This window comes from Oryzias latipes, chromosome 10, assembly GCF_053564925.1.
Source record: "Oryzias latipes strain Hd-rR chromosome 10, Olatipes_Hd-rR_3.1".
NCBI classification, from domain to species: domain Eukaryota; kingdom Metazoa; phylum Chordata; class Actinopteri; order Beloniformes; family Adrianichthyidae; genus Oryzias; species Oryzias latipes.
Window position 1 is genome coordinate 3,761,848 of NC_136246.1, and position 15,142 is coordinate 3,776,989.

Sequence of the window (15,142 nt, forward strand, 5' to 3'; positions counted from 1 at the left end):
AAAGCAAGTGCATGAGGGTGCACTAAAGATTAAATATGAGGGGAAAAAATCCTGACAGCGTAAGAAGACCTTTTAATTCCAAAATTCCTGTCAATGACAGTTTGAAGAAGTCAAGGTGAAAAATATGTATATTTCTAGATTTTTCTCAACCAAACCATTCATGTCTGCAGGTGTTATAAGTTTCCTAAGCCCTTCTCAATCGTGCAGTTAACTCTGAGAAAAGAACATAGCAACCTCCCTGAACAGAATCCAGTAACCATCACAGTGGCAGACATCCAAGAAAGAGTCTCAGGTATGAAGAACTGGACAGCACCGGGCCCTGACATGATACATGCCTACTGGCTAAAGAAGCTTACCGCACTCCACGAGCGCCTGGCAGCACAAATGAACAAGCTGCTAAGAGATGGGAGTCACCCCGAATGGCTAACGGAAGGGCGAACAATCCTGATCCAGAAGGATCCCTCAAAGGGTGCAGTCCCATCCAACTACCGGCCAATAACCTGTCTCTCCACAACATGGAAGCTCATGAACACTTTTTTAGCCACAAACTTACCGGTGCATAACCTGCTTTCTGGAATAACCCCCTGAGTTGGAGCTGTGCTGGTTGGTTTATTTCTCTTTTTCCCCTCTTGGTCCTCAGCAGTCTTATACTGCTGGGTTTTGTTATTTCAGTTTGGGGTTGTACCTTGGAAGTCTTTATTTGCGGGCTTTGTTTGTTTCTTTCATTAGTTAGATTTTGTTGGGCAGCTTTAGCAGGGAGCTGCCGACTCAGACGGTCAACGTGGCTGGGTCAGTTGTCTCCCTGAATTATTTTATGTTTGGCCAAGGCTCCAATCCCTCTGTTTTGTCTTTTGGGACCAGCACAGTATTTTGTTTTTTTACAGGACACAGATTCTTTCTTCCTGTCAATAATCTGTGTTCTTAAACTTATTTGGTGTCCATCTTTCATGTTTTGGCCCCTTTGTGATTTCCCCTAGACTAGGACAGGTTTGCCTGTCGGGGCCATAACAGGTGAACAACATGTATTTTGGTGCTTAACCATTCAAAACTTTATAAACCAGCAACATAACTTTAAAGTTTATCCTCTAGCAGACAGATAGTCAGTGTAAAGACCTCCAAACTGGACTGATGTGGTCTACTTTTTTGGTCCTTGTGAGTACCTGAGAAGCAGAGTTCTGAATAAAATGTAGTTTCCTGATGGATTTTTTTGGGGGATTCCTGTAAAAACACTGCAGAGCTTTTAAACTGACCTCTCACTTCGGTCATGTGCCTCTTCTGTCAAGTCTGCTCTCATCGGATTGTTCAGTGCTGGCTGCTGTTGAGCATGACCCATTCAGATGGTGCGCACAGAAACATATTTGATGTTAAATGTTTTGGAGGCTTGGATGGATATTTATATAACTGCAGTTAGTACATGAGTCCCAGGACGGCTAAAGCTTTGTTAAGGTTTTTTCTTGTCTTTTATTCTTATCCCAATGAGAATCACTATGCAGTACCATCAACTGTTCTTTCCCTGGCTGGATTTTTCTTTAAATAGCAGCCTGGTGTTTTACTACTGATTTTACTGGATTTCCTTCTATTCTATTCAGAGAATTCAGACCAATGTCTTTAGCCGGGTGACAAGACTCCCCTAAAGGTTCTGATAAGTACTGGTTTTTGGTTTCTCTAATTGTCAGCTAACATAAGAACTTAATTAACTGTAAAACGGGAAGCATGAGATCCTCTTATAAAATGAACTCTTACTCTCTTCTTCATTAGTTACTAATGTATTATCCTCAGAATAAATTAAAAAAATCCCCAAAATTTACAAAACCAAGACTGTGACGGTACATAAAAACAATAAATGATTGACAAAAAGAGGACAACACCTAGCAAAAGAAAACCATGAACTAAAAGACACAGGGAGGAAAATTACAGGAACAGACAGCTGGGGTTAAACAAGATCACTACCTGAAAACAATTTAGCTGAATGTTAAACAATCCAGCCTTTTGTACGGTACAGTAAAAAGAAAAGTGCAGTGCGGATTTAAAAGAAAAGCTTAAATGTAAATCACAGCCTCCAATGAAATCAATTCAACAACCTCAAAGGCAATCACCATGATTTAGGATACAGAAAAAAGGATTGTTTGTGGCAAGGAGTCCTGTGTTAGTGCTGGGGGAGGAGCTTTTAGATAGAGAATGATGGATGACTTCAAGGGAAGGATCAGAATGGGATGCTTAGGAAGCAGCAGAGATAGAAAAGTCACTCACCCACATCCACACACACACACACAAATATGCATCTATTTTAACCCCGGGAACCCAAGAGCTATTTAAATATTACAAAATCTTTTAAAAAATAAATAGATAAATAATTAAAAAGGAAAAATTTGACTCAGTGGGTTCTGCAGGTTTAAAATAGTACAGTGAAAGAGAATGGCAAGTACCAAACAAAGAACCCCTTTAAAAAACACAAATCTGGACTCTTCACTTAATGAAGCAGTAGGACAAATATTCTAGCGTAACACAGATTAATAATCAATAAAAAAACACAAAGAAAAAAAAAGAGTTAAAAACCAATACTAATATCCTTCTGCTGTAACGGTTTCAGTTTCTTTGTGTTTGGTTCTTTGATTTTCTGCGATGTTTTGAGTTTAACTTCCTGTTTCATTTTGGAGTATTTCCTGTTTTGTTGTTGTTTCAAGTTTTACCTTTCCCCATCAGTCCTGAGTGTTTCCACCTGTGTCTTGTTGATTTGTATGTATTTAAGTCTTGTCTTTCGCTTCCTCCTGTGCTGGTCCATATTGTGTTGTTCCCTGGTTTAGAGTTGAGTGTATTTTTAAGTTTCGAGTTTCTAGCCTGCCGTATGCAGTGGTTTTGGTTTAGTGTCTTTAGTTATATTAAAGCCCTGGTTGCCCTGCAAATCTCCTGCCTCCTCATCCTCACTGCGCTTGGGTACTTTCCTTACCATTCCTTAACATTATGGACCAGCCATACCAGTACCCAGCAGAGGGGACCTTTCTCTGGTGGACCCCTGACTCTTCCCAGATCTACGCAGACTTCAAGGGGAGTCGCCTGGCCGTGAGAAGGGGTCGTCGTCATCACCGCCGCCCCCATTATAAGTCCTCCCCTGTTTCCTGGATGAAGCAGGACGTTCTCCGGCACAGGTCCTTCCTGGACTCTCTGGACCAGGACCTATGGCTGTAGGAGGAGGGGGCCGCAACCCCTTGGACCGCAGGCGACTTTCAGTTCTCCTCCTCCGCCTTCGACGGGAGTCATCTGGCTGTAAGAGGGGGTCGCCGTCGTCGCCGCAGCCCTTCTCGACGTCCTGTCTTGGTCCCAGAGGTGGTCCCCGAGACATCCCGACCCGTCCCTGCTCCCAGGAGGGTCCTTGACGGGGTGGAGCTGGACAGTAGGGTGCGAGACGCACCCCGTCCCGTTCCTGCTCCCAGGAGGGTGCCGGACGCTTCCCGTTCCTGCTCCCAGGAGGGTCCCGGACGCACCCCGTCCCGTTCCTGCTCCCAGGTTGGTCCCGGAGGCACCACGACCCGTTCCTGCTCCGAGGAGGGTGCCGGACGCATCCCGTCCTGTTCCTGCTCCCAGGAGGGTCCTGGACAGGGGGCTGGCTGACCGGAGGGAACCGGAAGCACCCCAACACCTTCCTGCACCAGACGCCTGGCCCGGGCCCCCTGCCGCGGAGCCTGAGTCCGAGCCCCCTGCCGCGGACCCCGAGCCGCCAGCTCCAGACGCGGACTTCGAGCCGCCAGCCTTTTGCTGGTTGGACTCTCAATGCCGGACGGCACAGCCTCCCGGCCGTCCCCCAGACCTGCCTCGCCGGACAGAGCGGTCTGCCGGTCGTCCCCCGGACCCACCTCGCTGGACAGGGCGGCCTCCCGGACCCGCCTCGCCGGACAGAGCGGCCTCCCGGCCGTCCCCCGGACCTGTCTCGCCGGACTGCTGTGGGGCCCTTGGGTTAGCCTTTCGGGCCCCCTCCTCCCTGACTTTAGGTGGAACCTCGGTGCGGTTCCTTGAGGGGGGGTAATGTAACGGTTTCAGTTTCTTTGTTTGGTTCTTTGATTTCTGTGATGTTTTGAGTTTAACTTCCTGTTTTATTTTGTAGTATTTCCTGTTTTGTTGTTGTTGTTGTTTTACCTTTCCCCATCAGTCCTGAGTGTTTCCACCTGTGTCTTGTGTCCTTGTATGTATTTAAGTCTGTCTTTCCCTTCCTCCTGTGCTGGTCCATATTATGTCATACCCCGAGTTCCTGTGTGGTTCGTATTTTGAGTTTTGACTGCCTGTTGCAGTGGTTTTGTTTTGTAGTTTTGGTTTATTTATTAAAGCTCCGTCTTCCCTGAAACCTCCTGCCTCCTCCTCTCTGCACCTGGGTACTTCCTCCCCCCCCCCCCTGTAAAATCTGCAAATGATGAAAGCATCATTCTATAATGGTGAACAATGAAGGAATAATGAAATCCAAACTATAAAACGGCAACTATAGTTTACCTGAAGGTACATAATTGCCATTTCTTGCATGCTTTTCTGTCTTTAATTACGGGACACGTGCCAGGCGCTGCTGTGATGTCATCTTAAAAGCTACGTAGTTTCCTTAACAGAAGGTTAATCATGAAACACAGCAACTCATTGAAATGCAGTCGGATGAACGCAGGCTCATCAAAACCACTTTTAATTTGACACACATTGGCTCTCACTGTTTTCCCAACAAGCTATATGTCATGAAGCGTACCTTCATAGCTGACCTCTCCTCATCACTGCCGTTGCTGTCAGTCTCTGAGTCAAAGGACACACAAGGCACGTCTCCATGCCAGTAACTGCCTTACAGTATGCCTCAGCCGTACCAAAGTAACAAGTGAAAAGTGCTGTTCAGAACTGGTAATCGAAATACAAAGTTGTAATAAGTGAACTGTCCAGACAATAATTGTAAAGTGCAGCACGTTCGTCTTTCACTCGTTGCTTTGACCTCATGGTTTTTGGCCAATGGCTGAAGAGATCTTTAGTCACCTGGTTTAGTTTACAAGCTTTGGTCCGTAACAGAATGGTTTGCTTGATGACAGACTGAATACAGACCAAACGGATGGTTCAGGACTCAGTCCAGATCGAAGGATTTGAGTGCAATGTTTAAGTGCAAGGGTTTTTTCTCCAATTTGAGTCAAGTTAAGCAAACGGCAATTGACACACCTACCCTAAAAACTCTAATGAGGGAATGTGAGAAAAACTGATAAAAAGCAAAACAAAGAAGTTGGAAGTAGAGCTTTCAGATGAAAAAATATTGAAAACGTTTTGAACCTCTGACAACTCATGAAACAGTTCAAAGACAAACCCAGACAGTTTTTTTTTCATTTTTCATTTGTTTATTGGATATGTTCACCCCTCCCTTTCATTAACACATATACAGTACATCATAAGGAGAATGACTTCCCCCCCTCTTGGATGGAGGGGTCAGGTATCTGGGCAAGACAAGTGGAATGTGCCCCAGGGCACTAGTTCCTGTCCCTCCCCAGGGCGGGAAGGATAGTCTTCCTTTTCTACTGATTAAAACAGGTTTAATTAAAAAATAACTTCAGAAAGTGAAAGTGAGTGAAAAACACAGACATCAGGTGAAGAATCTCCCAGATTAAGAAACACTGGACATAGCTTGGAATAAATACCCCCAGATGACTATTAAAAATCCCCCAAAATAGCTCTTTAAATAATCAGATAGTTCTCTGTATATTTTACATTTCCAACCAAACTAATTAAATGTCCTTGAAGTCTATCAGTTGCATAGATATCTTGCTGGGAAAAAAATGTGTAGCCTGTTTTTCTCCCAAATTACAGATTGTAGATTTTGTTAATAAGGGACTAGAGTTTTGAAACAGTGGTATTTGATGCTCAATGCAACACATTTGACATTTTCAGAGCTCTTCTTGTTCAATCTTTAACATGTGAGGGATATGAATCTTGGGAAGCTTAAGGCATTTTAAAGTTTTAAATCCAATATAATAGCACTGAAGGCTTCTCATCTCCTATTCTCTGGCTGTAATCATGTCCCGCAGCAAGAACCAGAATGTTTTTGCTATTTTTCTTTCTTACTACACCTTTGGGCAAACATTTGACCTCCGCCATATGCTCAAAAACTCACTAAAATTTGACCCCCGCCCCCAAAAAGAATGATGACATCACAATGGGAGAAACCATTAAAAAATGAATGGGGTCAAAATCCCTAATAGGCTATGGGCTCTGAAAAAACACAACGTTTGAAATTATATTTTGGGATGGCCACAGAACTTACAGCTTGGTGGCCATTTTGTGGCAAAGCATGAAATTTGAAATCTTTTACAGTTTCACATAATATGGTTAACACAATCTTTTGTATGAGCAATCTTTTACAAAAATGTACACATCGCCTAAGTCTACAACCTCCACCATAGAGGCCACCACCTTAAATTAGAAAAAAAATATTTAAAAATTAAAAGGAAATTCTCAATTGACTTTACCAGTAATTGTATAAGGACATGAAATCAGCCATAATATAAAATAGGTAATGGCTAAACTAAACAGACTAGGCTAAACTGAGAATACGTGCCCTTTGACCCTCCTTAGCGGTAAGGAACACTTCCTAAAAAAACGGATTCTGGGAAAAAAAAGAAGAGACCTCAGGAATGTCCACATGAAGGACATGAAGCAACAATAAAACAACAGGACATTTAAACAAAGTAAAAAAAAAAGAACTAAAAAACTGAAAAGTCAACAGCAGTTATCCAAAAACAAAGGAATAAAAGAAATACTTTAACAATAGAATCCGTCAATTATTCACTTATGTTAATTAAAACAAAAACATTTAGCTCAACTGTGTGTAAAGTCTGTGCAAAGAAATGTTGTATAGTACATCTGCTAGTATTGTCTGAAAAGCAACAAGTGAATTAAAAACTGCACCTCCACTGGGAAGCAGGATTATTTTACCCCACAAACGTTTAGGGAAATTCAAGAACCATCTGGATGTGGAACAAACTCTGACAAAATCCTGCCCCCCACCCAAGTTTTTTTAATCACTTTGATCCATTCACTTCCTCACATTTTATTTTACTGCTTGTTACTTTTTTCATTTATTCCTGCCAGTTGTTAAAGTTATTCCCATTTTCTTAATAAGAGTTTAGGCGCCTTGATGATTTCCAAACCTCAGGCAGGCAAAGCAAAGCAGCTCAACCATGAAGCTGCTCTGTGGAGGGAAGAAACTGCAAAGCTGCACTAATAACGTCCCCCTGAATATTTTAGACACAATTTATTTTTAATCCGCTGGCTGGAAATCCATGTGATTCAGTCCCATATTGTAGCCCTGGGGGTGTTTCGTTGCTCATGTTTTTTTAATGACCACACTTCTGTCCATCCAGAGTGAGGGGGTGAACTGGGACTCGGTATGCTGGCCTATAACTCGGACTGGAATGATATGGGACGTCAGTGGGGAGTTTGATTCAAAGATGGGATTTAGATTGAAATGGAGAGTTCTCAAAAACAAGAACTGAAATGTTTCAGCTTTTCTCTTTAATCAAAGTAGTTGATGAGTTCACAGGTATTACACGTTTAAATCCTGACTGTAGCCTGATCCCACAGATATTGAAAAATGAGCACGTTCAGAAAGAATCAAAAGTCAATAAAGATATTACAAAGCATATTACGAAGCAACCAAGCTGCAAGGGCAACAGAGCACTGCAACACAGTGCAAAATTGTTTGTTCAAAGCCTTGAGTTTTTCTACATACACTGAATTATCCAGTGTCGTTATTGAAACACATGCTGTGCATTTGTAATTTTCTGCATGTTTTAAAGGACAGAACTATAAAGTGTCATCATTGTTTCTGTCAGGTGTTTTACTTATTTATTTGTTTATATTTTCATCGCCTGAATAATTCATGCAGTTAACACTGCAGAAAAGGGTCTACTAAATCTTACCATCCCCGTTTAAAGCTCTGAAACACCCTGGTGTTTCATTATCCAAGCATCCACAACCTGTCAAAACTTATCCATTTTCCTTCTTCTCAGTCGCATTAGTTCAGGTTGGAACTGTTCCCAGCTGTCATGAGGGTGGAGAGTGCTTCCAGCACAGGACAACAACCAATTACAGAGCAGCTGCATGAACATTGACTGTAATAAATATCAACACATGTTTTCTAACAATGTACACTAACCCAACAACCGCCACAGACAAAAGCAGCAGGCCCACAGTGGTTGGTGGTGAACCGCACAACCCGCAGCTAAGTGGAGGGGAAGACAGACGACATGGAGTCATTCTGGTTGAATTCAGGATGCTCTTAACCACGGAGATCAAGTTTTTGTGAGCGCAGTGAAGGGGGTCATCTTGGTTTATAATTCACATTATTTATATATATATATATTCTTCCGTTTTGTCCCTTTCGGGGTCACGGGGATGCTGGAGCCTATCCCAGCTGCTCATGGGCGAAGGCAGGGGACACCCTGGACAGAGTGCCAGTCTGTCGCAGTCATTTCCATAATTTCATTTAAAAATCTAAACATTCATAGAATATAGAATAACGGACCAGTGTTTCATTGATTTCAAATATATATTTGTTTATTTCTACATAAACTGGGATTCCAGCTCATAACTCATGAAAACAGGATTTCAAAAACTGAATTCTGTGGAGAAATTACAATTTCTTCCTGTTTTTACAAAAAGATAAAGACAGATTAAATCAATCAAAATAAATTATTTTCTAAATGATATGTCCATCTTCAGAAATTCAATAGTATGGGTGGGGGCTATAGTTGCTAAGAGCTTTGGGTATTGAAGGAGCTACAAAAGTGCTTTAACTGTTTTTTAAAATTCATCCTTCATAAATGTAAACAATTACGGTGTTGTTTAGAGTACCAACAATCAGCAGGACATGCATTTGTGAAAGGAAGAAAAACTTGTCTCTGGTTTGACATCTGCAGTTGATTTCTGCAGGATGCATTATTTTGATCAGGTGTGTGTAGTATTCAAGCAGTCGTTGGTTGAAGAGATGACACTCAAAATATTGTTTGTCCCTTACTGTGTCAGATATAGTTAATGTGACAGCAGATCAGGTCACCCAGGAGGAGGATCCATTCATGCCAGCAGATGATGAAATGTGAATATACCAGCTGGTACCACTTCATCAACAAACCGTGACTGACGGCACGATAATGTGCTGGTGGGTTTGTGCCACACAGTTAGCCATGAACTTGAGTCTTTGTGGATCATCTCTAATTTAAAGAGATTCCTGGTCATGACATGTTCTCACACCACACATAGGCCATCGATTCTCTAAACTCTCCTCTCCCACCGATACAGCCAGCATACAGTCATCTAAGAGTCTCTGCAAGTAACAAGAATGACTTACAGTTTGAGAGAGGAGCTCATTTTGTTTCTCATAGTTGAGGTACACCGATGATAAGCAATTACAGGCATCTCTCATCTTTGTAACCCTTGTGCTATCCTAGGCACTTTAACATTGGGAGTTGGGTCATCTAGACCCACTAGACAGTGCTCTGACCCTTTTTTCTTCAATGATTTGTGATCTTCACTGGTGTCCATGGATTACATGAAATCTTTCTACCTTTATCCACCTTTGTCATGGTAGGGAGAACACATCAATGTAAGGGGGGGGTCATCTAAGATAGCACAAGGGTTAAGTGTGATAACTTGCACAATTGGGGGCTGACTAAATACTTTTTGCCCCTCTGTATATTCCTCGTTAAAACATGGCGAATGAGGGCAACTGACCTGTGAGAAGTACAGGTGAGATCATTCCAGAAAATATTGTAACCTCTCCCAGACTCAGAGTGAGATCAAGGAAGAAACTGGTGTGTCTTTCACCTCAAGCTGACACCAACTGGACCTCCAAACCTTGGTTATTTAGGCCAATGTGGGACGACCAAACCACAGTTCTGATCAGCTGGGAGCAGGGCAAAAATTGACCAGGTGTACGAGAAGGAAGATTGTCTGTTTTTAAAGATGCCACGGAGTCTTAAAACTCATTTTCCTTTCTCCTCCAGTCTGACTATGTTGGAGTCCTGGGGTTCTCTTAAAGCAGGGCAAGGTATTGTCAGTAATACCACTGAGATGTCTAAATAAGACACATTTTAAAATTAGTAAAACCCAAATAAAAAAGGAAAGCATATATAACTCCAGTGTAACAGGCTGTGACACACTTCCCCCAAAATTTTAAAGAACCACAAAGTCTTTAAAGACCCACTTCAATAAAAACCGTGTTTCGGTGTTTTTAAAATGTTATTTTGGGATTTTGCAGATGATGGAGGACATATATAAAGAAAACTAAGTTTAAAATTGCATTTCTGAGTATTTCTTTACTGACATCATTGTGAATCAGGAACAGACAAAAAAATGCAGTTTGAAAAAGTGCTAATTTTTTACATGGAAAATGTACTGGGCGAGTCAAAAGCTCTGTGCTCTGCTTCATTTTGATGCATCCACTTGCAGACAAATAGATTTATGTCCATCTTTTAAACGTTTTTCTCGTCTGAACTGGAATCTGGATCTAAACTGTACAGCTAGATAGCTCCAATATTGCTCATCATTTTTGTTGCACCGGTAATGTAGGTTGGGTTGTAATGTAGGTTAGGTTTTTAAAAGGGTGTAAGCTAGCGGCAGAGCGTGAGAGATCTCAACAATGGAGGGGAGAAGGGGAAGCAGGATTGTTCCAAGCCTATGGTCTCGCGCATGACTCAGAGGCAACATTCTAATGAACTACTGCCACTCTGCAGATACGACAGTTTTTTCTTGTTGCTATAAACAGCATAATAAAAAGACCACTGGGAATGCTTTGAAAATAGACGTAAGGATTATTGGAATGGGTTTTTAAGTTATTCATTCAGTTGCTGTGACAGTTCTCAACTGAAAGCAAAAAAGAGAGAAAAGGCATTTGGCTCAAAGAGGTGTGCGTTACGACCAAACCCTCCAACTGCCTGCGGTGAGGTTGCTGTCCCTGAAATTGTGTTTCTATTCAGTTCACTACCCCAGTTTGTCTTTACCCTTTGAACGGTTGTCAGCCTATCCTGCAACTCTGTCATCCAGTGGCGTGGTTCTTTGTTCTCCATTGTTATCCCAGAATTGTTATCACAGCATGGGGCCCAAAATATTTTTTCACATTTTTTATGAATCCATCTCTTTTAAAAATGACCAACATCAAAGTTGATCATCTTTTCAGGGTTTTTGATGTGGACCCCATTAACGAACAGGCTAAACCACAAAGAGGTTTATTTTGGGAACAGGACAGAGGTGAAGATGACTTGACACTGACTGAAGTGCTGCAGCTCCTTATGAAGACAGGCATACAGGTGGAGTAAATCAGCTGATGCACTGCTGAGATGAGCTGCCAAGGTGGAGTGACCTATAGGATCGCAACACACCTAGTTTTGAGCTTCCTTCATAACAACTATGTCCAACGTTCTGCTGCGTTAGTCCTCTGCTATACACCCTTTGGCAGTTTTACAATGGCTTCTTAGTAAGGGAGGAGGTGGGAGTGTCGCTATCCGATTTGTAACGGCTACCTATGAGGGGCCGTATAAGACATTATTTATTCTGAACCATTCACATTCATACATTCTTGCTCTCACAGTCATATATACTCTCTTTCGCATACATATATTCTCTTACGCATCCATATATTCTCTCTCTCGCATGCATATATATTACTTTACACATACATACATTCTCACTCTCATTGTCACTCTTAAAAAAGAATGTATGTATGTGAAAGACAAGTATATATGAACGTGTGAGGAAGAGTTTATATGTGTGTGTGAGAGAGGAGTATGCATGAAACGGAAGTGACTTTGCATGAAAAGGAAGGCACTTTGAATGAAAAGGAAGGCACTTTGAATGAAACGGAAGGCAGATGATTTCTCGTGCTCTGATTGGACGAGAGGCCGCCACCTCCCATTTTGAACACACTCTAAACCCTATCACTTGTACTGACTCATAACTATTAAGGTTACACAACTTAAATGTCATTTTGTAGTTGATTCAACTATAAAGTATTAAGCTCTATCAAGATTTTTTCAAATTTAACTTAACAGTGCTAAATATTATAAAGCTTATTTGTATCTAGCACTCAAAAATTTTAAGATCCCTGAAGTAGCGTCATGACGTCATCACGTACTGGTGGGAGGGTCTTTCGTTTTCTCTACGTTAGCTCAGGTGGCCATGTTGGATTTGCCGAATGCGAGTATGCGACGTTTGAAATTGAAAGTCGAGCATTTTATTATTCTGCAAAGCGTTGCGATTTCGTCCCGCTTCAAGACGCCCCAACCTCGGGTTTTTTTTCCCATCCGCCTCATCGCTGATGGTGCCGTCTTGTCTTCAGCCCTGATTTAATTTGGTAAGTATCGTTCATGGTTTATTTTGAATGAATGCTTTAAAAATGCTCTTATACTACCGTAAATGTGGTTTTCTGTTGTTTAAACATATGTGTGTTATGATTGTTTTAGAGCTTAATGTGGAAATGTATACATGATTAGTTTGTCATAGCAGACGTATGGCGAGCCAAACCCAAAATGCATTTCTGCCCATAAGTTACGACAGTGATGAGGTTTTTTTTTTTTCAGAGGTAGGTAGAAATGATCTCTTATGCTGCAATCACACTAAACGTGATCCGCGTGTGAAATTCGCGTTGGAGGCTTCTGTCTTAGGCTAAAGTTTGCCCCTGGACACATGTCCAAAAATGTCACTCAAAGCCTCTAACGGTTGTGTGGGAGGAGCTACCGCCAACAGTTTTAAGCCTGGTTGCTACATGGAAGCATTGGGTTTTGAATGCAGCTTTAAGCTTTTATAAATCACTGATCTCCGTTATAAAAAAGGTTTTTGTAAAAATAAATTAATCAACGTGCTCGTGTTGTGTTCAGGTACCGAACTACAGAGTGTTCAGTGTTTCACCTCCAGGTAGACGCCAAGGCCAGCGAGGTAACTTGTCTCAGTTATTTGTCTAGAGCTATTTTAAAAAAACAAAAAATGCAATAGGTTGTGTAGTGCAATAAATGTTTTTTGATCAGAATATAATTGAAACATTTTTTAACATTGAAAAATCTCTTTTGGACTTTTTCAGATACTGAACTTCAGAAAGTTCACCAGAAAGTCACCATTTCACCAGAAAAGACCTGTCAGTGGGTGAGTTTTATACTTATTTAATACATTCATCCTGAACTATTACCATTATTAGATTTATACGGCAGCATGGAAACATTTATGCACATTTTAACTAGCCAAAGGTCTAAATAGAGCTGAAATTATTTACAATTTAACTAAACATATTTAGATTGCAGGCTGAAGGTGGCACAATGGAATGGAGGTGCAAGTTGTGTTCTGTTACTTTGGCACTATGCAGTACTACATATAATACTGCAGTACTACATAGCCAATATTCCAAAGTGTTTCCACTGCCATGTATGTGGAGACACTTTGGAATATTGTCATGTCTTTATGACAGTATATTACAATAATAAAATTATGTTGCATTAGCACCATTCCATCATTTGAAACCAAGAAAACTCATCTGTCAAGATCTGAAATGGATTTATGTAGAGTAGATGCAGTCAGAGGAAATTGTGCAGTTTTTACATGTTTGTGTAACTTAAAGCTGCCCTTTTCTGAGACTAAGTCCACCAAAACAGACAGGAACTGGCCAGCTTGGTTAGGATTTATGACCTCCAGGTGAATTTCTAATGTGCATAATTCAAAAACGGATAACAGCTGTAAGAAGCCAAGGTGTAACTTGCCTTAAAAATGACTTTGGGTCTTTGACCTGAAGTGGATCATGACATAAACACTGTATTGTCCTCTTACTAGAAATAGACATCTAGAAAAGATATCATTTTTTTATTTCTTAAAGTTCCTTAAATAAATATTGGAAGTGTTTGCCCTTCATTTGCTTCAATAGTAATGTATATTTCTTTTTATTCTTTTAGGACCAGCGTGACGTGAACATGAGACGGGCACTTGTCCTCCTTGCACTTCCTGTTTATCTGCATGAAGATGCCTCCAACTTCTTCAAGACCTGTACAGTAAGTGCACACGACTCCCTGTCAATGGTTTTCACTAATCCTTTAATATTGATTGAGATTTTATTGAGTGACATAATAAATAGGGCAATTGTTTGTAGTTTGTAAACTGAGTGATATTTTTAAATGGTTTTAAAAATGAGACGGAAGATGAAAGGCGAACATCAGGGACTGCTGATTGGAGGGAGCGGGAACATTTTCATTTACCTTTTTCTGCTCCTGATCCATCATTATTTGAATAAAGAAAAATGAAGCTTTAGTCTTAAATTATTTTATAAATGTCCTCACTTTTCAGAAAAATGCTAAAGAACTTTTTAAAAACACAATTTTAATTGGAGTTGGTCCTTAAAACATCATAGCCAGTTGATTAAAAGCTAACAGAATGTTAGCATGAAAAGATTCCCATTGACAGATGGCAGGAATGTCAGTTTTGGACATTAGTGTGATGAATATCTTTGAGGGTCTGAACTCATCTGTGTTTTTTGTTTTGTATTTTCCAGAATACCAGACCTCACAGACACTTCTGTGGGTATCTTCTCAGTTGTCGTGGTGATGCTCCTGATGCTGCCGTCAGTGGTCCCACAGATCTGGCTGACTAATTTCTTCTAACTCTTCGGGGACATCTATGCTCTGGACCTACAGCACCCCAAAAAACTTGAACTTGCCTTCATATTTATTCAGAATGCTGTCTTGAGCCTTGAGGACAGCAAACCACTGAAAGGACATTTATTGACGCTGAAGAATGTTTCGTTGAGTGAGTCTTCCAGAATGGACTATTTGTTGGTTTAAGTGTTATGTAACTAATGTGTTTTGTTGTGATCATTTGCTTTTTCTGCCGTACAATACAAAACCAACTCTTTTTGTCAATATGTTGTGTGGCACTCTTATAATGCAGTTTTATTGCACTTATTGTTTCTTCATCCTGATATTTGTGCTTTTTTTTTAAAGAGCAATTAAAAAAACTGTATTAAGCAATCACTATTGTGTGGCCTTCACGTTTGTTGGTTTTTATCAATGTTAGCCTTTAAAATGTAGTGGGGCAGTATCAATATCTCTGTTTAGAATACATTTTAAGCTGAAGAATTTTAAATATTTTCAATGCTACACATTTAATGAGT

At 40.9% G+C, this 15,142-nt stretch overlaps 1 long non-coding RNA gene across 2 annotated transcripts; it reads left to right on the forward strand.

Annotated features, from left to right (window-relative positions):
• The first annotated feature begins 12,214 nt into the window (after positions 1-12,214).
• Positions 12,215-14,665, forward strand: LOC144994820 (uncharacterized). Of its 2 annotated transcripts, XR_013658465.1 has the most exons (5): positions 12,215-12,349; positions 12,873-12,930; positions 13,073-13,134; positions 13,932-14,027; positions 14,525-14,665. It is a non-coding gene; the product is annotated as an uncharacterized LOC144994820 (long non-coding RNA). The 2 variants fall into 2 exon arrangements; XR_013658464.1 differs by lacking the exon at positions 12,215-12,349 and having other exon boundaries at positions 12,719-12,930.
• Positions 14,666-15,142: the final 477 nt, after the last annotated feature.